The 23,868-nt window shown below is 36.0% G+C and overlaps 2 protein-coding genes across 3 annotated transcripts in view; one reads left to right on the top strand and one right to left on the bottom strand.

Annotated features, from left to right (window-relative positions):
* Nucleotides 1-11,156, top strand: part of LOC134755983 (insulin-like growth factor-binding protein complex acid labile subunit) — a 41,136-nt gene extending 29,980 nt beyond the window's left edge. Inside the window, exon 4 of the mRNA XM_063692727.1 lies at nt 11,145-11,156. The gene's annotated coding sequence lies outside the window, so the exon portion shown is untranslated. The remainder of the gene's footprint in view (nt 1-11,144) is intronic.
* Nucleotides 1-21,753, bottom strand: part of LOC134755988 (protein windpipe) — a 45,133-nt gene extending 23,380 nt beyond the window's left edge. For both annotated transcript variants that reach the window (XM_063692741.1, XM_063692742.1), the window contains exon 1: nt 21,519-21,753. The gene's annotated coding sequence lies outside the window, so the exon portion shown is untranslated. The remainder of the gene's footprint in view (nt 1-21,518) is intronic.
* Nucleotides 21,754-23,868: the final 2,115 nt, after the last annotated feature.

The following is a 23,868-nucleotide window of genomic DNA, read 5'->3' as shown; positions in this document are numbered from 1 at the left end:
AAAAATACCCTTAAGATATTATTGCATGAAGATTCTGTTTTAAATTTCAATATTTAAGTCGTCTTGAGAATATAATAGTCTTATAAATTTAACTTTTTTTAAAGTAGAGACAGTTGCAACATATTTACAACATAATATATATTTAGGCTAGCCATCTATCACACTTCCGTCTGGCACACTAAAGTCACAGTGAATAGGAGTCGGTGGTCATTGACAGATGTGGAAGCGAGGTGAAAGTGTTTTAGCAAATAATGAGAACGTGGGTGGCATAATTGCAAATCTGTCTGTCATAAAGATCATGCTAATATTCTTAGAATATAATTGCATGACCAATTTTCGTAACAGAACAAAAGGTAGAGGTTATAATGTAATGAAACATTTAGATAATATACAATAGAATATTGTAGGCAATGATAACAATATGTATGCAACGTTCGCTGTTTTCGGCAGTCAGATAATCAGCACTGCAAATATTTATGCAAATGAAAGCAAAAAAGAAGCCGATGATATATTTGTATTCACGGCTTGACTACCGAATCGGACGTCATTGCAGACGTTATAGGTGACTGGGCTAGTTAGTAATCAAGATGTTCCTAATTTCAATTACCTGAACGTAATAATTGGCTCAAGCGACGGAGTAAATCTAAGTACAAGAAACATGTTATAATCCTGGCATCATATAAGTCATACAATGTATACTTTTTGCTTTTAACGCCTTGTCTGATGAGCTAAACTTGATTAAGATTTATAGAGACCGCATATGGAGTGTTGGGAAAAAAATACACGAGCCCTCTCCATTACTATGGAAAGCATTCCAACGGATAAGTTTTTATGTCGACTGTACTTAAAGTGGTCTGTGTGGAATCCTGCTACTAAGACAACTATAGTATTCTTGCGAAAAAAATGTTTTGTTAGTAGAGATGTAACGCTCTCACGTTGCTTATTAATTGCTTGTTTATAGATGATGGTTACGAGGCGTGCGAAATTGGCAGTACATATTTTGTGGTCGCTGTAGTTACGCATTGGTGCGTAAATTGCAAGCGAGTACATGTAATCTATCTGCCTAAGACTCATTAGCCAGCACGCAAGCCCGCCCGACGTGGGAACTGGAAATGCACTATTTCTAGCTACATCTGCCCATACGCATCGGAACAGTTCAATTCTTCGAACGAGACAAAAACCATTAGCTTTTTTGTTTGGGGATCAGGTTTAATGTCATCTCTTGGTGGTCTTTATTTAGATCAGTTACGGGATTGTCCTAAACCCATGAAATCAAAATGAATTTCGATTCAAATTAAACACTCGTGATCCTTGATAATACTGATAACTACTAAAACAGAGAGAATGCGGATATTTGTAATATAGGTATTAGGCATTACGGATTTATCAGTGGCTTAATGATTAAGTTTAGATATCAAAACGATCTTATACGCAATTTATAATTTAAACCCAATAATTTATAAGAAAAGATAAATTTACTAATAGAACAATTTTAATCGCATGTCTTAACGGCAACTTAGTGAACAAAAAAGTCCGTTCCAAGTTATTCGAGGGGCGGTGCATAAAAGGACCTTAGGGCCGTAGTGTCGGAGGTCCTGTAAACATAATGCAAAGGAAACGGTTTTTTGTCCGGAGCGGGCGTCGGAGTGACGGGGCCAGGTAGCAATTTCTCTGCCCGATATTATCTTGGGTACTTACAGCAAACTCCACTATCTTCTAGCAGAGTGCATAAACATGGGTGACCTTACCGTTTGCATACGTGACTGCGATACAACTATTGTAAATTTGTAGGTAGTGCGTTTACACAGTACAAAATTTGTAAGTACCTTCTTTCTTCTTTTTACCCAGAGCTTCTCTGGTGTTTACCGACACTTCTAAATACCTTTAATCTCTCATGCGATAGTTCGTACTACAGAAAACGTATAAAATTCGTATAATTTTTGTGCAAATATAAGTATGCAAGTAATACGACTTGCATTATAATATAGCATTGTTTCCAGATCGTCCTGGGTACACTATGTCAACATTGACAAAAGCTCGTTTCGTGTTTTTTCGACCCTAACGCGCTCCGTCCCTCGGCGTACAATATTAATGTGTACCACGGTCCTTTAGACCTTGAATAGCATTAGGAGTCGGGTCAACTGAATTCACGCGGGTTTTAATATTTATCATGTTGAACAGACTTGCCGAATACGATTTACTTCTATTATAGACGGTTTCAATTATGGATGACTAAATAAAATGGATTTAATATTTGTTTCAGCTCATTCTCTAGTTATATATAAATGAAAGTAAATATATGTAGAACAACAAAATTTATCAAATATTTTTTGTACTAAGATGGTTTTTTCAACGTCAAAAATGGCAACGTTCTTTCATACACGTGATTATTTGAGGTTTAGGTATTTATTTATTTAAACCTTTGGGAAACAAACAGCCAAAAACAACACACATAGAAAATCAGATAACACATTCACAAGCCACACAGTTTCCACTAATGAAACATTCATTTATGGTATTCATGATTACATTACATACAACCAACTCAAAAATAGTAAAAAAACAATTTCTACTAAATAATTTCCTTATCAGAAAAGATGGATCTATATAGGAATACCGAATTTTTTTATCCTATTTTTGCGTTCCCTAATATTGTTTGTCATAATGATCATTTGTTCTACACACACACACTCATATGCCCTAATTTTGGTTTCCCTAACATGTATGGATAATTTTTGTTTGTCCTAATATCTTATTTCCCAATGTCACTTGCCATATTGATTATGACACAATTGTTATGTCATGTTCCATAATTATAATTTGTCAGGATTGGGAGGATTATGGAAAAAAGCATTAGGAATATTGATCGTTAAGTAAAAATGCTTAGGACAAATGAGTTTAGGGACAACGTAATGTAATTATGAAAAACAATTGTTATGACAACTGATCGTAAGGGCTAGTGGGCCCATTAGGACAAAACAGTTAGGGCAAGTGACTTTAGGACAAACGTTGTTAGGGATTCCGAAGGAGACCTCTAAAATACTTCTCCAATCAATAAATAACTTAAACATAAGCATTGCAATAATTTACGCTACTTGTGTAGTAGTAGAAACTGTAGGTCTTATCTAAGTCACAATCGATGATGACATTCTACAAATATGTGCTTGACAGAACTTTGCTGAATGCTAATTATCTAACAAATTGTAATTCCTCTTGTAATAATTAGTTGACACCACAGTCGTATTTAGATACATTGTGATGTTGATGCAATGCAATAATTCACCACACGTACCGAATCGAACTTGCGATGCAAACACAATCCTTCATCCTGTTCCTACATAACTTGACACACTCAATGCTGCCTTAAAATATGCATATAAGTATTTTAAAAAAATTACGGAAGTTCAAATAAATTATTAACGCCCAATCAGCTAACGCGTCTTAGTTGGTTAATGCAGACCTCAAGTGAGACTTATATCATGCTGCGTCTACCATCTAATAAACGTATTTTCTCTCCTTGTTCAAGACAAATAGTCTAGGTGAAGTTAATGGCAATTTTATGGCCTACGCGAAGCTGCATGCAGCCATAATGAGCTGCGTATGGCAGTTCGAGTAATGGACCTCATCAGTCCCCGTCTTGCGACTGGCTTCACTGCGTAATTAGCTAAAAGGCGAATGTCTCCACCGCCATTTTCGGGGACACAGCCAAATACGCGCTCAGGTATGCCCGCACAGATCAGAATAATTATTTCCCCGTTATAAGTTATAACTGTCGCCCGTCCAGGTCAAAGATCTGTGTTTTAGTCCCAATATTTTTCAACTTGCGCAAAAATGTTCTTATATACTTACTGAGGTGAGTTATGTAAGGAGTCATTCGCGCGCATCGCTGAACTACTGACTTAAATAAAACTAGAAAGTCTTGCGATTGACTGCTCATTTATACTGGCGTCAATTTTGCGAAGAATAGATCTAATCATCTTATATCTCTATAGCTTTAATTACTTTTTATATAGCAATCCATCAATAAACAAGGATAATACCATTTTTTTATTGCTAGCCATGTTTCACAACATGTCTCGCACTTTCTAGCTGCTAATTTCCTGCTTTTACCGTTGAGAATAGATTCTTGGTCATAAACGTCGAAGTTCAATAATTCAGTGTCGCGATGTAATCAAATGGCTATTTGTGAGATTTGATTCCTTGCTTTGGAAAGCAGGAATATGAAACGATTGGAGAGCGGCACGGCGCGGCGTGGGCGGCGGAGCGCATTGTCAAAGCAACGAAGATCTAGGTACTGGCTGAAGGCTGTAGCCATTTGTGAAATGACCGATCGGACGACAAATCAACAGGCAGCCACAGGCAGTGGTAATTGACGTCGTACCTACTTATAGAACAGGTCTCTTAAATGAAATAGATTTCTAAGAACAAAGTCAATTAGACATGATTTAGATGCCTAATATCTATTAGAAAATTGCGGCGCTATTCTGAGAGAACTCTATTGTCATAACGATTCTCAGAAATTTAATATAAGCACGTGGATATATTATTGTTGTTGAAAAAATAATAGAACCACGGCCGCTTCGTTTTACCTAGCGACACAGTGGCGCCATTCAGTGCGACATCGGCGGTTAAGAAATCACAATGCTAAGATAAGGTTACTTTCTAGAATTTACATAGCCATTAGTAATAAAAGAGCCGGCAAGAACACTCAAAAGTAATTGTAAAGCTAGAGTCGTTACAGAGGACTGGTTGTAGGAACCAGTCGTGTCCTACGTCTCGCCCACAGCGAGTAGGCGACGACGCGATCGCCTCCGAGCATTCCCAGTATCCATGCCGTTCCTTGATCCCGCTGATGATTCGGATACATAGACAATAAACCAGTGGAATTGTGGAGGGCCACAGTGAAGGGTCACAAGGGAGTGAGAGTTTACGTAGATTTCAAATTAAATAACAAATTACCTACTACTACTTATGGAAGTTTCTAGATAAGCCAAATCATATCATTATTATAATCATCATCATTCGCTTGCCCTTGTCCCATTCACTTGGGGTCGGCGCAGCATGTCTTTTTCTTCCATACATCTCTGTCACCCGTCATCTAATTCACTTGCGTTAGTTTCATATCATCTTTCACACAGTCCATCCACCTTTTCCTCGGTTTTCCTCTCCTCGTACTTCCCTCCACATTCATTCTTAATACCTTTCTCGTGACTACGTCTCATGACTTTCATCCCTCCGCATCACATGCCCGTACCATGCTAGGCGATTTGCCCTTACTTTTTCTGTTATGGGTGCAACTTTCAGGCTTCCTCTTATATACTCATTCCTTATCCTATCCATTCTCGTCACGCCACACATCCACCTTAACATTTTCATCTCCGCTACATGCAATCTCTTTTCATCCGTCACCTTTAGGGCCCAACACTCTGATCCATACATGACGACAGGTCTTATGATCGTTTTATAAATTTTACCCTTCAACCGAAGGGGCGTCACAAATGGTTCCCGTAACCTGTCGCCATTTCATCCATCCTGTGCTAATCCGGTTTTTCAAGTTTTCCGGTTTTTCATTATTATAATAATAATAATAAATAGTCCGCCGGTTCCTCTCTCTGCGGCCCTGACCACCGGCAGCTTGGGCCCTGCCCCGCTGCTGGCGGCGCGCTAGGTTAGGTTTTTTAAAATGTGTTTATATGTATTTTGTATTTTTATGTAAGTTTTTATATTTTACTTATTATACATATTATAAAAAACCTAATGTAAGAAAAATAATAAATAAAGAGAATAATAATTTTAGAGGCATTTTATTCTGGTACAGCGAGCTACACTTATGAAAGAATTCCATTCATAAAGTGGGTATGCCCTTTTGCAGCTATGTGTACCTACGTCATAAGTGTTTGCTGTTTAATCTATTGGAATATCGCCTAGTGCCCAGCCAAATCCCTCATCCTAACGGAAAACATTTCTCATTATTAACACGACATCTATGGCGTTTCTAGATTTCCCTAACACGGTTACTTGCCATCAATGCGTGGATAAGGCGGTTGAAGGAATTTGTTTATCGATACCATTCCAAAAGTAACGATAACATGCTCGTAGACAATAATGACCACATTCCTATGGCGTCGAAAGTAATGTACTCGTACTAACATTTGTTTCAGAAATTATTTATTTTTGTTCCAGTGGAGGGTTCCTAAAAGTCAGCATACCGAAATGAGTTGACTTTACATCGAAGGGTTCTCTAAATATACATATGTAGGTAAGTAAAAATCAACCCTAAAACGTATAAAACTCGACTTATAAATACCCTACCTATATTTAACGAGTTATTGTCATACGCAACAACACTATCTTAAAACTAAAAAGATAAGCAGTTAGTCACCGTAAAACATAAAAATGTCACTGCCAGTAATATATTAAGTGAATTTGGAAATCCCGAAAAGCAAGAAGGAGAATGCCGAAGACGAAGTGGAGGGATGATGAACATGGATTAGGCGTATTATTCGGCTGGCATGGCACGTCTAACCGAGCCAAGTAGAAAGACCGAAATGACAAGGAAAACAGACAGTAGTTTTAGTGCAAAATAATAATTGCCAAAGAGAAATAGATCGAAGAGAGAAAGAACTGTAACTGTCAAGTCAAGCCAGGCAAGAGTATTCGTAAAATATATGTGAGACGAGGTCGAACGACGAACTCTTGTGGTCAAATCAGGATAACGGAGGGTAGAATATTTTAACAATGTAAGTACAAGTAACCCCACGATTACTAACAAAAGCTTCAGATATATATTTGAGTAATTCTATAAACTACAACTGTTTACTTACAGAGGCGCACGCGCAAGCCACATATAAACAATCCTTGGGATGAACTGGAAAATTGCTACTGTTATTATAACTTGCGAGGATTGTATATTGTTCAATACAAGTAGAAGTATACATATTAAAGCGGGTATATTGAAATAGTAATAATTAAGGTGCTAATAATAGCTGTGCTTATCTCCAAGGCAAATGTAAACGAAAAATACTACAATACCTACCAATTTATTGTACAGCTGCCTGTTAATCAGAATTTAATAGTAAAAGAACTGAATAATGAATGACATCATGTTTAAACGAGAAAAAAAAAGAAGTAAAATATAAGAAGTACTTCGCAACTGCATGTATCGAGCTGTTTATAACCAATTACCTTAAAATAACTTCATATGAATCATATGTGTCCGTAAAATCAAACAGGTATGTAATCATTAAACCACTCTTTAAATATTTACAAGACTACACTGTCAATAGTCAAGGACATTAACTACCTATTGTCAGTGTCTTAATAATACAAATAATTGATTATGACTATTGACGGGGTGCGTAAATATAATGAAGGTAGCAAAGACGAGCGACTTCTATTTTATAGTCATGTGCAAATAAATCATCGAACTCAAGAATCAAATAACAAAATAAATAACTATATATTTACTAAATAAAATTATCGAATAAATAATAAAAACGGTCAAAGTAAAGGTCCTTCCCAGAAATATTGGCGAAAAAAAAACTATAACTATATGAAAAATAAATGAAATGAAATGAAATACGTAATAGTTACTTAGTTTTTATTATATAAGTCATTCGTCCCAAGTTAGACCTTTAATTGCACGTATAAAAAATACTCATCATCTGAAATGTTTAGGGACCGGTCGCCATTTCTTGTTAAATAGGTCGATCATACTAGAAAGATCGGGGGTCACTCTAAGATAAGACTGGATCGGGATGAGATGAGTATTGAGTATTCGACTATTCGAAGAGACGCCTGAGATCAGCAGTTCAGTCTGATAATAATCATGACCTTAAATAAAATTCTTAGTAATAAAAAGTTACACATTAGCAACAAATTCAACAGGAGCTCGGGTAATCAATAGTTGCCCTTGCAATCTTGAAGCTGTTTGCGGATTCTCTCACATTTTAATGATCAAAGTGGCCTTCAAGCCGATTTATAATATCACGAGAGTGAGTCTCCGCTATCAATTACTGCATATTTCGAGTTCTGCAAACTCCTTGTGTTTTTGCTTCAGATCGACTTCAAATCGCGCGCCGTCGTCTGAGGGCCAACCGCGAACCATGTTCGACGTGTTGCCTCCCTGTGTCACTTACATACGAATTTACAAGTGCAACAGAGAGGCAACACGTCGAACGTGGTTCGCGGTAGGCCTTCTGAATCTTGATTAGTACGGAAGACGCCATTTGGACCTTATATAGACAAGACGGGCCCAAGCTAGTATTCCAAGTATTCTAGTAAAGATAAAAATGTCCCCTTAACAAGCAAAATAATGTATTCGGCGAAGCCCGTTAGGTTTTATCAAATTTTTGTGTTGGAGTTCACTGCCAAGGCTTGTTGCGTGTTGCGGGTTGCGTTTTAATTGCAATGTTTATGAAAAGCTGCCACAAAAATGCGATAAATATTATATTAGGGTGAATGCTATACACCACATAGCCACTATGTAGTGGGGGGCCACTACATAGTAAATGGCCACTCCAAACAAATCAGAATGAAACAAGCCAATTGAAGCCTTATTGTTAAGAGTGGCCAACTAATATGTAGTGGTCAATAACCTTGGCATTCACTCTAATTACATTCCTAATGTTCCAAATAGATAGGGAAACACTCGATATATTTTTTCCTATCACAAAAATTAGTTGTGTACCTACTGTGAATATAGAGAGTAAGAAACTGAAATTGAATATACAGTAGCGGCAAATAATCTATCATATTTTTTCAGATACATTTCCATATATTTTTATTAATTTCTTAAAAACGGAGTCAGCGATTTCGATGAAATTTACAATATAGGGGCGTATGACAATGACAATTCGATTAAGCTAAGGTTCATTTCGAAAATAATTAGTTTGCCCGAGATGTCGTGTCGCGGTAGCCCGGTGGGTACTAAATTGTATTAAAAGTAATGATGCCATTGAATTTTTAAACCAGAGGTTAACGAGACAGAAAAATCGATCCATCTAGCTTTTACTGTTGGTAAGATTCGATTTTGAGTGTTTTTTAAATAAGAAATACAATATTTAATAAGTTTCATAACAAACATTAATTGGGGTGTGTGAAGTCCCCAATCCGCATTGTGCTAACGTGGTTGCCCACGGTGCCACGTGCAGTGGGACGTAGGTATATACATATGGTCGCGATGATTATACAATCATTGTTTGCATGATATATATAGTCTAATTTCATGAATTTTCGAGTGAATGTCTGCATAAAATAGCAGTATGATAGATTTTTTGTCGCTACTGTATAAAGATTTGAGCGATAATATATAAATAACAGACACTTTTTATTTTTTCTCAGATTTCATCGATTCGGATATACATAATACATAAGTTACAGAGGTGAAGATTAAGTAGAAAAAAGTTCTGGCCGAGCTTTTCAATTTAACATTTTTTTTGTATATTGCTACTGGTTCATTCAGTCATCTGATATACGATTCTTATCAATTGAACAATAAGGTACGCGTGTAGTTAATGCTTTGCGCGTTCACACGGTTTTATATACCGTGTTCAATTTTGAAAGTGTAAGTGTGCTGTCAAGGTGTCTTTGTTGCTCCGGAGTGCAATGAACTGTCAAAAGTCATCGTAGCCTAACTGTCAAAGAATCCATTGTCCAGTGTTATGGGAGTAAGGCGTATATTGATTTCTCAATCAATGCCTGCTGTGTAAGTAACCATTAGTTACACTTCACGGTAGGAGAGTGATTGGAGAATATGTTTTTAATTAAAATAATTGTGTTCATATTTGTCTTCCAAAATAACAAGACGTCATTTGTTAGTATTTAATTGAACCTCTAATAATATGTGTAGATATAATAACCAAAGCCCTGACTCAAAAATGTGCATTAACCATTTTCGCACCCACGAAATATGCTGTATTTTTTTTTGTAAAAATGACGCTTGTGTAAATTTAATTTATACGTTTTTACGTTATTTTAAGTTTTTGAAACAGCCAGCCCAGCCTCCAGCAGTACGATTCTGCAGGCGCTACTTATCTTATCAATAAATAATTTAATTTCGACATTGATTGTCAGAAACAATACTACCTAACTTATGTATGGTAGAACGTACAAGGAAAATGTCTCATCCCCGGTAGCCAAGGGTTAAGCCGTGCGGCTCCCAAAGAGGACGTCGTGGGTCTTGGGTCGCGGCTTGTCCAATGAGTTTCTCAGAAATTATGAGACTATCGAAAGAATGAGTCTCTCGAAAATCTACTTTGATATATAATTTATCAGTAACTTTTCGGTGGAGGATAGACCATAAAGATACCGGCACGTGCACCAATTCTTAACATCGCTTGTTATACTGTCATAAATTATGACAATACTGATAATTATAATAAAAATAAATATCAACGTTAACCGTAGCTTTGGTGCTTCTCATGTTTATCCCCAACTACCCGCCGGTCTCAACTCCGCCACCGATGCCTAAATCAGGATAGTATAAAATACAATAACGAGCTATGTTATAAAATTGTGTATGTTGCACGTTAAACTTTGACGCTGGACGTGAGAGACATGAAAAATATGACAAGATGATAGGGTATGTTTTTGAATAAAAAAACAATTTGCAAGCAAAAAATGCGCGGGCTCCAGGTCCAGGACTGACGAGCAGTTCTGCCCAGGACCGGGATCAGTGGCGAACTGTCGTGTTGGAGGCCAAGACACACTTTGGGTCGCTGCGCCAGAGGAGTAAATAAGTAAGCAAAAAATATTGTTATCTGTTTCATACTCTCAATTATGCACCTGTTTTCAGATGTTTAGTTGTTTGTCGGCGCACGATGGAATAACAACAACACACGTACTTATAATATAACAGCCATTGGAAAACTCAGTCAATTGTTTAACGTATTCTGGCGCAATAAATTCCAAATTTAAACTAATTTTCCAGCAACTATTACGGGTATTATGTGGCAAGGCAGAGCATAATAGGTATCAGTGCGGTGATATGCTGTGCCCCGCGGTCAGGCAGTAACTAAATCACACATTTTACGACCGACTACCGAGTACGGCATGCTTTCATCGCCTAACTTATGATGGTTAAAATTAAAACAATTATTATGATAATATATAACAATTATCTATGGGTATGTTTTATTAAGTAGTATAAGTAATATGTAGGTAGGTTATGAATGTTTAGATAAGTGTTTTGATACACTCATAAACCGTCATTATAATTGACTACGAACCTATGTTTCTAGTGTGGAAAAAATTTATGGGCCCTGGAGGGAAAGTGCCTTTTACATAAAGGAAACATTATTTTATTTTTTGAAAGAAACATAATTGCATCGAAGTTTTTTTTATTCGCTTAGTCTAGCCCGGCAATCGATAACCAACTAAAAATAAAATATAACTCACTATTTTATTCTACTAGTCGATACAGTAGACATTAATGTTAAAATTTCTCCAAGAAACATTAGAAACACAAACACTCTCCTTTCGTATAAAATATCCATAAAATCGAACATATATTATATTTTTGGAATTTTAAGTCGGTCCGATTCCCGGGCAAGACGAGCGAATTTAAAAAAATCTTTATGCAATTTTGTTTCATTTAAAAAATAAAAGAATGTTTCTTTTAAGTAAGTAAAATGAGCTAACTTAAGGTTTTAAGGTACTTTCCATCCAGGGCCCATTATTTTCTTCCACACTGTATAACCTTATAGAAAATATGTTATTAATACATGGATTCGTAGAAAATTATGCATATTTTATGATTTCCAGTAAACACAATTAAATGCATATCTGTAAAAGCCGCTTACTAGGATGGCTTACCCACTCTATAAATTTTACATTACATATTCATATTTCATACCGGTATATTAAATTTTATTTGTTATGAAAGCAGAACAGAATAAACAATTGTCCAAATCGTACTTGGCTTAAATTTCCATACCTACTCCATATAGCTAATTAAACCTTCAATATCAATTGGTTTAAAACAAAAAACGGTGATAACATTTTCACACTCCATTTAAACTTATATTAACTTGCTCTTTTGTATTGGCTATCCAATAACGTTGGAAACTGAGAAACCGATGTTATCTCATTATGAATCTGGTTAAATATTTAAGTTCAACTTAATTACTTTACTGTTCCCAGGCCAACATGATAAAAATTTAATTAACGTGATACTTTGACCACACATACCTATGTGTTGATACCTATCAACAGCAGATAGGTAAACAAAAATGATGACAGAATAACCACATTACGTCACAGCAATTTTATCACCACAAATAAGTTTAAATTAAAATCAATGACTAGTTACTACTACTAGTAGTACTAGTAAGTTGTAGTAGTAACATAAAAAGAAAACACTGCTCAAAAGTATTTAGGCACCAGCAATTTTCACCATACAATTGTATACAAAAAATATTTTCAAAATCATACTGTTCGATCGCAGACAAATGACTCTCTTACATGTCCGATTGTTTTTTTTAGGTAAATATATTAAGCCTCAAATTGTTGCCAAAGACATCCTTTAAAATTTCGAGATTACTTAATGCAACGATTTAAAAAACCCTTATGTACTAGTTTATATAAAATAAAACGTTGTCTTCGGTTACCGCGATAGTTACTCATGAAATTAAACTATGAAAACGGATTATATTGCGTATATTGAAATTGTAGAGAGAGAAACGTCGGGATGTATTATAAATTCAATATACGCGATATAATCCGTTTTCATAGTTTTATTTCATAAAATAAAACGATTTTGTACTGGAAAACGATTTATGGATTTTTTTTACGCTTGCATTTGGTAAATAGGCAATGTACACGAATATTCTGCACATCATTTTGAAGCTCGATATGTATGTTAAATTAAAAAAGTAAACTGCACAAAAAACTATTACCCGACTGCGACTTAGCGGAATGTTTCTGAAAAACGATTTTGTATACAATTGTATGGAAAAAATTACGAGTGCCTAAATAGTTATGAGCGGTACTGTATGTAGTTAAAAAAATTTTTTTTTTCTTGCGACAAGTGAAATGTTGTCTGAGTGATCAAGAAAACTAAATGGTCTTTTCCTAAAACAAACCTTGGCTACCTTGTAAGATATCGGAGGTTTCATGTAAAAACTTTTATAAGTACCTTTTTCTTAAAAGGTAACAATCTAAAAATAGACAAACAGCTAGACAGACAAATGAAAGGTGTATTTGTATAACGTACCTATTTCGTAAAGGTTTGGCTAGAAAATAGAATCATGGTAAAAGATTCCCATACCTGCTTTCTTCAACTTCAGGACAATAAACTATATTATGTGTTTTATTTTACAAAACGTTAAGTTAATTATGTAATCATTCAACGTACATTAGTTTCAATTCATCACGACAATAAACGTCCGTCATCGTGACTCCTGTCTTCATTTTTCCACATCCTCGGCACACGTCTACACATTAGTATGCAGCTATGAAACTACAAAATCATAGTTACACGAATTTCTATGCATTATTAACAAACAATAGCCAGTCTTTGTTTTTCTAACTTGGCGAGATGCGCCAGCGCAGTGCATCGTTCTCATTAAATATGGTAATAATTTATTGTCATCTGACACAATGGGCAGAGCCACAATAGCTTCTGTGCCGCACATGGCCTGTTTGACACAACGTGTGGACACACCTTTACCCACTAGTATGCCCTATTTACGCATGTGAATAACTTTATTTAAAATCAGTCACGCATTACGACTTGAAATCAATCATTGATGAACTGATGACCCTAGGAAAGTAACTAGCTTTCATTTTTACTACGCTCTTAATAAGTTTCTAGTTATTAATATATACAGCATTATATTTATACTCATTAAAAATGTCAACAAAATATAAATCTATACGAAAACCTTTATTCCCGATCTTAAAAACGAGTCATGTCCATATTTACTTACTTACGTATATTTAATTCATTAAAAAGTAAAATGTCGGTTCCTTGCTACTGTAATTCTATAATATCCTATACCTTTAAACAAGCAATTCTTGTATATATATATATATATATATATATATATATATATATATATATATATATATACATTTATATATTTCGGGGATCTCGGAAACGGTTCTAACGATTTCGATGAAATTTGCTATATGGGGGTTTTCGGGGCAAAAAATCGATCTAGCTAGAACTTATCTCTGGAAAAACGCATATTTTTGAGTTTTATATGTTCCCCGAGCAAAGCTCGGTCTTCCAGATTCTTTGAATAAGATTCAATTATTTATTTATTTATTTCAATTAATTTTTTTAATGTAATATTATAATTTACCTACACTTCTAGTCATCCATAGGCAAGCTACCTTAATCGGATGACAAAAACATAACTAGTAATAGACACATAGGTAGCTAATGTCTCTAAATCCCAGCTACCACTTAGTCTACTTAGCTATAAGTAGGTACATTACGCAAACTAGATTAACAAGATAAATGTCTATGCTGTATATTTCGAAACAGCCAGCTCAAAACAAATTGCAGATTAATAGACTAGCATTATTCACGGACGAAAGACCCAATGACACCATTTTTTTTGCACACACGAGTTTTGATACAGATACGCAGTGGGAGTGAAAGTAGGTGCACTTTCACTGAGAATAAATGCGAAAAAAGCAATGCGGGACTTATCTCGGCTAATCTTGCATTTAATTCGCTATGCCAAATGCAACTGCTTACTAAATTGTCGGAATATCGCTAAATATGATGAGAGTAAATGACATTATAGTCATTATAGACACAGCTCTTTCTTAATCAAAACCGGTTGATGCATGAATTTAATCCCAACTCCAGGGCAATTTGTTAGTATAAAAATGTAAAGAAGGATGTGAGGTCTCCAATCCCATAGAATGATAAGACCCCGAAAGTTTTTTCGACCGTTTCTTAAGAAGGATGTGACATTTAAAAATGTAAATAATTCGTCACACCTCGACATCTGCGCTTATCATCGATCATGCTGTTTGCTTAAGTCGAGCTATCAAATGCAAATATGTTTGAAGGTAGATTTAGAGTAATGAGAACAACATCCTCTACGGATTGGAGTGGGGTTCATCGACATCGCAAAAAAAAGAAATCGTGAGAAAAAAAGGCACCACAGCAGATAAATATAATTCCTGTTATCATAAAATAATGTTAATCCTATTCATTTACTGTACTCACGTACATTTTATTATTTTAGACGAAATATTTTGGACATCTAGGGACTATTTTTTGAAGAACTATTTTATTATGACTCACGATAGAATAAGTTTTTTTTTTTTTAAATACATACACACTAATAATTGTGTGTATCTTATCTTATCTTATCTTATAGTTTCGGGGGCCCTTACGGATACACTTCGACCCATAGGGATCTTTTGTGCAGTTACCCCCTAGGAAAGATCCGTCCGCTACTCAAGAGCCTTCCCCACCATCTCCATATGCCGGATGATGGACCTTATGGGCTTTTTGAATTCCTTTGGTACCAGGTAGCCTGTTCCAAAGTCCTTCATTCTTTGTCTGGCGAGGGCGTGACATTCACACATAAGGTGTTCTATTGTCTCTTCCTCTTCGCCACACATACGACAATCGGTGTTGTCAGCGTGCCCCATCTTGGCCAGGATTCCCTTGACCCCGTAATGGCCAGTAAACACCCCCGTTATTATTTGGAGTTGCCGCTTGCTAAGTTTCCAAAGCTTTTTGCTCCAACCAGAGTCTACCCCTTGTATAAAGAGCTTTGAGTGCTTTAGACCCGTCAGACTGTCCCATTCTTCCTGGTGTTTGGTCTTAGTAAGGTCTTTGATAGCCGTTGTGATGGTTCCCTGTGAGAGCCCCACGAATGGTTCCGGACCTATAAGGTTGTTTGCAGATCCGGCTCTGGCAAGTTCATCTGCATTTTCATTGCCCATGAATCCCTCGTGCCCTGGGATGGAATAATTGTGTGTAAAATACGGAAGTCACCTTTCTCAGAGCAAAAAATGACCACAAATTAATTTTCCTATAGGTTAATTAGCTTTTAAGTTTATAGACATAACCTCATTAGTGTTAATGAGAAATCTTTCTAACTAACCCCATTCTTTAGGTCAACTGTCAACACGTGCCTAACCAGTTCAGCTGCTTAATTCCCCTTTTTATTTGTCTTAACTGTCCCCAGCGTATCTTGAACTCTAGCTCCTTAACTATTTAGCGTTATAAAAGATCACCATGTTGGTTGTGAAGACCAGCCAAACATTTCTTCTAGCGTCTTGGTTTAAGTATTTGAAAACGAAAATCTAATAGGATGCAATATTTCTGTTAGCACATGGCCATTGACAGGTTTGGTACCTATTAAAGTTGCGCTCACTTGCATACTGATTGAGAAATTAATTAAAATATACGTTTTCTTATTCTGTTTATTAAAAGCAATGTGTGACTGTAATGTGCGATCATTAGTAGAAAACAATTTCATTCACTGCATTATTTCGGCGAATTCAGATGTACTGATATTTTTAACAACACGAAACCTTAAGATAAAATGCATATGTTTTTTGCATACCAAATCATAGTTTATTGTCGGAGAATAACTCCGATGGTGTATTTATATTATGTGCATCATTAAGGGCATTAAGCGATGCTCGTATGTTGTAATCGGAATTATTTGCTACACTAATAATATTATTGCTAAAGATTTTAATGACCTTTAAAACTGTTTTACGTAGCAATAAAAAATATTACTTTCATACATCGTCATTATTCTGTTTCTACATTGGTCCCGAAATGTGATCTATTGTTATTTTATGTTTGGCCTAAGGCACATTATTATGAATGACTACGATATCCATTTTAATCCCTTCTTTAAAACTTGAGTTCCCATTCTCACTGCAACAAACAAATCAATTAGCGCCCTTAATAATTAAGCTTTAATTTGTTAATTAGGCTGCTAAATGCATACTTTCCTTTTAATGAGTAAATTATTATTATTTACTCATCAAAAGGAAAGTGTGCATTTAGCAGCCTAATTTACGTTACTAAGTAAAAGAGATTATACTTTCCTTAATAGGGAGTACAGGGATTACTGCAATGTTCTGCCACCATAGAGTAAGTTGTACATACTACGCCTTAAACAGTTTTTTTGACAAGTTTTCACAGATAATTTGTTGCAAATGACATTGATGCATCAAGGCGGTTTGTTTACAGGGACCGACCGCGAAACGCAAAAAAAAAATTCGTTATCTGCTTCGCAATCGTTCGAATATGCAAGAGTGATAGAGAGGCAGATAACGTAATTTCGATTTTCATATTTCGCAGTAGAACCTCTGAATGTACTATTGTGCTAGTGGCTCCCCCTATGCAGAGCTTTGCGTAATATTCCCTATTAGGTGGCTAAATTTAGACTAAAGGTATAACACAAATTTAAACGTGTTATTAGGTGTTAAATTGCCAAAATCACACAATTTTTGTGAATTGTGGTGGTGTTTATATTACTATTATTAAATTTTATTTCTATTGTCACACTAACACCAAACCACATCTTTTTCTTTTTCCCTACGAGGCTTTTTTCATCGTATTATTAAAAATCGTTGAAACTGAAAAATACGGGAAAGTTTAAATTTTCTTGCTCCTTTTCCTGGATTATGTAAATAATTTTTAGTTACAGTCCGATCTATTATAATTTTCAACCTTTCCCCAAGCTAATCAGAGTGTGGCCAATGTGGCCTAGGTAAAATGGAGCTAGGAAATTGCGCGCCGCCGGTGGCCGCTAATCCAAGCTTCACTAATCGCTTCTATTACCGTAATGGCGACGCTTCTGCAGCATTACTGTCACGGCTTACTCGAGTATTTGCCTCGGAAAAACTACTATAACTGGAGCTACGAAATTGCTCCGATGTTGCTACAGCTTCACTAAACTCGTCTATTACGCCGTCTTGAGACGAAAGTGGACGACCGCCCCGAAACCGCCTTTCCTTACAAACTTAGTTTTCCTCTCTGGATAATTAACATTTTATATCAACCACAAGTATTGTATTGTAGTTTGTATTTTTTTAGTATTATAAGATAAGCGATAGGAGCATTTAAATTTTTGTATGGAATTTGCTTTTTGCTTCTAACTTTTAGGTATAATAATCAAACAACCGTAAAAGTCAAACGAAGGGGCAGGGTGGTCAATATACATCAAATTGTAATAATTATCCCTTCTACTTTTATAATGTTTATATCCAGAGAGGAAAGAAGTCCAAAGACGCACCGAAAACGCCTGGAGGAGCTATTGGTCAATGAAACACCTGATAAAGGGAGACCTACCTCTGTCACTCAAGCGTAGGCTTATGGACATGTGCGTACTTCCAGTTCTCACCTACGGTGCTCAGACCTGGTCTTTGACGGAAGCTCAGAAGTCCAAACTCGGGGTTTGCCAGAGAGCTATGGAGCGCAGCATATTAGGTGTAAAATTAAGGGATCGAGTCCGAAACACCACACTGCGCTCTAAGACTCAAATAATAGACGTAGCTCGGCAAGCGGCCAAGTTGAAGGGCTGGTCATGTCTGCCGAATGCCGGATGACTTGTGGGCCAAGTTAACCACGGAGTGGGAGCCCCACGAGTCTAACCGGGGATCCGGCAGACCTCGTCGGCGATGGCGGGATAACTTGGACTCCTTCTTGACAGGCTGGCCAGATATAGCATTAAACAGAGACGAGTGGAAAAAGAGGGGGAAGGCCCTTTGCCCAGCAGTGGGACACAGTGGGCTCTGAATAATATCCAGAGAGGAAAATGTGTGGACTAAGTTTGTATGGAGAAGCGGCCATCCCCTTTCCTCTGAACCTGTGCTGAATGTGTGTAGGATTGAGTGATAGTGAGTCGAACGCTTGCGCCATCTATAAGCAATGTGAATAGAGCTACTGCGCGCTGTCTATGTTAATGACTGCACGGTCACTTGTCAGAAAGAGTGTAATTAACCTTTTTTGTGGCCCTGTAAGTTGATCGCGTGGTAAGGGTGGTAATCTTACCATATTCGGAGATGTCCAATATGATTATCTCCAGCTACTTTATTCTCTACTGGATTAAGTATTTATAAGTCGAACTTGAATATGCTGATAAGCAATATACCTATATGTACCAAACTTCTTCAGCTTGGGATTTGTTTACTTATTTCTAGACCTTGCATCCACGAGGAAAATATAAAGGGCACATTGAATATTTTTTCTGCAGAATTGCGGTTAAACCCAAACCACATCTAAATATCCGAAATTAAACAATAATTTTATTCACGGTTCTTTTGCAGTCCCCATACTGATGGCTTGTGGGTTACATTTTTCTATCGCGATGCAGCCTTTGAATTTCTTCACAGATGTAGGTAGGTAAATAGGATATTAGGTACGGGCAGGTTGGCATGTTTACTTTTACCGAAAAAATAAATACATAGGTTTATTATATAACCAACTAAAAATACTAACATTGAATCAGTTTTAAATAAATAAATATTATAGGACATTCTTACACAGATTGAATAAGTCCCACAGTAAGCCCAAGAAGGCTTGTGTTGTGGATACTCAGACAACGATATATATATAATACACAAATACATAGAAAACACCCTTGACTCAGGAACAAATATCTGTGCTCATCACACAAATAAATGCCCTTACCGGGATCGAACCCAGGACCCTTGGTTTCACAGGCAGGGTCACTAGTGTCACTACCCACTAGGCCAGGGCCAGACCAGTCGTCGCCGTATTAAACATTGTAACTTTTAACAGGTAGGTATTATCTTTTTTTCTAATGCAATTTTTTTGTTATTTTAAAACTAAGCAGCAGTTATACGTTATACTAAATACATATGTCTGCGCTGGAGGCAATGGCGACCAAATGAAAGCAGGGACTACTAATATCTATGTTTAATGTTAACAGAAGGCTCGTTGGAAAAAGTGATTTTATCTACATACATGTAGAAGCTTATATAGGTACCAATAGATTAGATTTGATTAGATATATTTATTTTTTAAAGAAAAAGGCACAGTATTTTACAAATAGGGATAAAACAAAGGCTTTCACTAAAAGGTAGTAAGGTAACACAATACGTAGTTTCTCGTGTGTAATCAATTAAATGCCACAATAAAAACAAGTATTTTAACCTTAATTGTTTTATTATTGATGTATAACGATTACTGATATTATTAATTAGGGTAGAATTTTATTTATATTAGATAGGAAGTGCAAGCCGCCGCCATTAATACTGGGTCTAAGTTATCGCTGACGCATTTTAAATATGGTCGTTAAACTTTGATTACCTAAGTTAATCCTAGAGGTAAATTTGACTTTCCTTGCGCGAAATACTCATATCGATCATTCATTTTGTCTACCTACTTGCACTTAGAGGGGGGAGGAAGCTAAGGAGAGCCTTGCCCAAAAGTATGCGAGTCCCTACATAAATAAATTTAGGATCCTACCTAAACCTACCCTCATTGAGTTCAAGATGCTCCCAAACCAAAACCCTGGAACCACCAATGCCCGCAGTGAACAGTTAAGTGATAATTGGCATAGATCATATTGTTATGGCCATGAAATGGGTAGCGATGTCACGAGCTATCAACAAATAAAGTGAAATTACCTACCTACCCCTTTGGAATGCCAAAACCCGCATTTAAACGCCCATATAATATATATTATTATTTAAACTGAGGTCTGATGAGTAAATAAAGCGTAATACCTATCCAAGGAAAACTAAAAAAGATAAATGTAGGTACAAGTTGGCATACGTATAGGAACCTACCCATTTAATGTGCACTGTGTAATAAATAAAAAGTAGGTAGTTTTTCTAGTCTAAAAAAACTATTTTTTTTTTAAGTTTCTTTTTATCTCTACATAACATCGAAACTTAAATTAAAAGAGTCAAATAGAATCATAAATTGCATTGTAACCATAGTCCGTAATCAATGTCATTCATTAGATTTACAACCGGATTCACTTCTATTGAAGTCGTCACACAGTAATTACTTAAAAGTTAGCTCGCTATTGACCCCTTTAACTGATACGATATCGGCACGTAAGGTTACCATGACAAGACAAGGCAAAGTACGATCATCAGTCATCAAAACCACTAAATTACCATTATAGAGTTACCTATCTAGTGATCATAAAATAACCTACACGTAACATAAAAGTATTAGGACGTTACGAAAATGATGTAAGTAAACCTTGAAAACTTGTTTCATCATTCATGTACAAAACCGGCGTTCGGCAAATTTAACACTAAGTAAGTAATAACTAAAATATTAAAGAAGTTTACATTAATTTCAGTATCAGAAACGGTTTTTCATTAGTTGTTATTGTATTATCTAGTGAAACTACAATACAACACAATTCAACTCGGATATGAAATTTTTAGAAATGTCGGTAGTCCATCCATTGCTTCAAATGGTTTTTTTTTCTGTCAACTATATAGTATTATTATATACAACCTATTATTTTGTAGATCTTATCCTATCTTAGTTACATGAATTAATACTTAAGATTTTCCCATTCATTTAAAAAAATTACCTTATGTATTGTGCAACTGATTGAAAAAAAACAAACACAAACAGTCGTATCGTTCCGTTCGTTCGGTGAAATAAGCGTCCTGCCGAAAAATCGGGTTCACTGCTCACAGCACTGTCACTTCGTCACGCGGGTATCACGCCACGACCGTCCGTGGGACGTCGGCGTGTCGACAGATCGGCGGGTTGGTGCGGACTGATCGAGTCGTCCGACTCGACGCGGCCTAGCCGGAGCAATGCACGCGCGCAAACTGCAACTTCGCTCCTAACCAAACTAGACACGACTATAGAACCATCCTTGGCTAAAATTGACTACACACTTCATTTTCTTTTTTAAGGACAACCTATAGGCTTCATGACTGGTACATTGTTGTATGTGTAGTTTGTTTTTTCGACAAGTTGTAGAAATTTACCAAACCTCATTTCTGTTTACCTACCTACTTTTTACTTTCATACTCCTCCAAAATTATGTTACAACTGTAAATTAATAACTAAGGGTTACGGCCTGATTCGAACTTTAAGATACCTCAAAAATTTGCTAAAGATACGATATGGATCGGATATGTCAGTGTCAAAGGTGACGTTTTTGTTTGAGCAAACGTCACTTTTGATACCACATATCCTATCCTTATCGTATCTTTAGCAAATTTTTGACGTATCTTAAAGATCGAATCAGGCCGTTAGTCAGACGTAAAGGCCTACTTAGAAACGTAAGTAAGTAAATCATGCGACACGTGCACGTAACTGCGAAAATTCAGCTGAAACACGCAGCAGCTGCACAGCTAAAACAGTAAGTTTTCGTTACTTACAATTACGTTTTGCTCATTCCAAATAATCGCACTCAGTCTGTTGGAAAACGTAGTAAGCACAGAGATCGTACGACAATCGTACCACCTCAGCAATCGTAATAAATTAGCAAACGGTACGTTTTTTACGCGTGTGATTCTGATTAGGTACGTATTGCGTGGTTTAGGTTAGCAGTGGTTTGTAAACACATCATTTATCTTATTTAACGGTTCCATTAAATTTCTATGTACCATTTATTTTACTTTTTTTATCGTATGATCCGGTCTGTCGTAAGTTATACACTATACACTACAAAGTTTTTCTATAATTAATAGGTATTAAACAATCCTTTTTTCAATTATCATTAATTTAATAGAACAGTAAGGATTTTTTATTACCCCAACTTTAACATGGGGTGAAATCGGTATCTACGTTGGGATCTACGCTATTCACAGATAATTTATTGGTTATTATTTTAGAAAACAAAAAATATTTATCTAATTCAATTTCCGAGTTTAAACCTTTTTAAGTTTTTACTCCAGTTTTTAACGTTCAACAAATTTTATGCCATGTCATCTCGGTCAAATATTTAATGTTTGCTTTCCGATGCGGGGTGGGCGAATCAACTTTTACGAGGCCAATTTCCTTGTCCCCGATAAAAAAAAAACTTTTTTTCAAAAACCTAATATTTTTATTGCGCCTTTTTAGGGTAATGACATTTTTAGAACTATAAATATTTAATCAAAATATTAAAGATTAGCAATTTGATCAGAATTTTAGCAAATTTATATGGTAACGCAGCAGAAGAAAATTTACTCCCATACAAAAATTGTGTGTCCCCAACGATAGCTATAGTCACACAATAGTAATTTCTAAGTTTAAACATAAGGTGACCTATTTTTATAATATCATTAAAAGAATCAGAATAAAATAGTACATTTAATCCATCCCATGCCAACATGATTTAAGTTTTATAAAATTTTCGAGAATTTTTCAAATTGTTGTCCCTAAGCTAGCGTCCAATTTCAATTCTCCCGAGTGACTATAGAAGGTTGCAAAATTTTTTAAAGAGATGGCGTTGGTCGTGGCTCATGCGCCGGCGAAATATGCCTACTTTTCTGAGAACCCGCGTTGTCGAGGTGAAATCCCTGGCGGGGAGACGCCAGTCAGCGACGAGCAGCCGTCGGGTGTGCGTGACTTAATTGCTGCTCCCCTAAGTTACGTTACGTGTTTCGGTAAGTTTTTATCCTTATGTTTGAAAACTATTGAAATGTTGTGTGTTTGGTGTCTAATATTAACGCGATATATATGCAAATGTAATTGTATTAATAACTAACGTGATAATTTACTTTGTAGTTAAAATTTTCCCCTTCGTTACCGGTAACGCTGGAGAAACTTCTCTTACGTTACTGGTAACGTAAGAGAAAGTACGACTTATCCTATTTAACTCGCCATCGAACTTATTTGACCTATCTTTTAAATATTTATTATTAGTAAATACATTTAACGTGGAGTAATAAGAGTAATATTGCTTATAAATGTCTCATAAAAATTCGTCACAAATTAAA

Source organism: Cydia strobilella, chromosome 3 (genome assembly GCF_947568885.1).
Source record: "Cydia strobilella chromosome 3, ilCydStro3.1, whole genome shotgun sequence".
NCBI lineage: Eukaryota > Metazoa > Arthropoda > Insecta > Lepidoptera > Tortricidae > Cydia > Cydia strobilella.
Note: the sequence above shows the minus strand (reverse complement) of the source record. Positions and strands in the feature narration are given on the sequence as shown.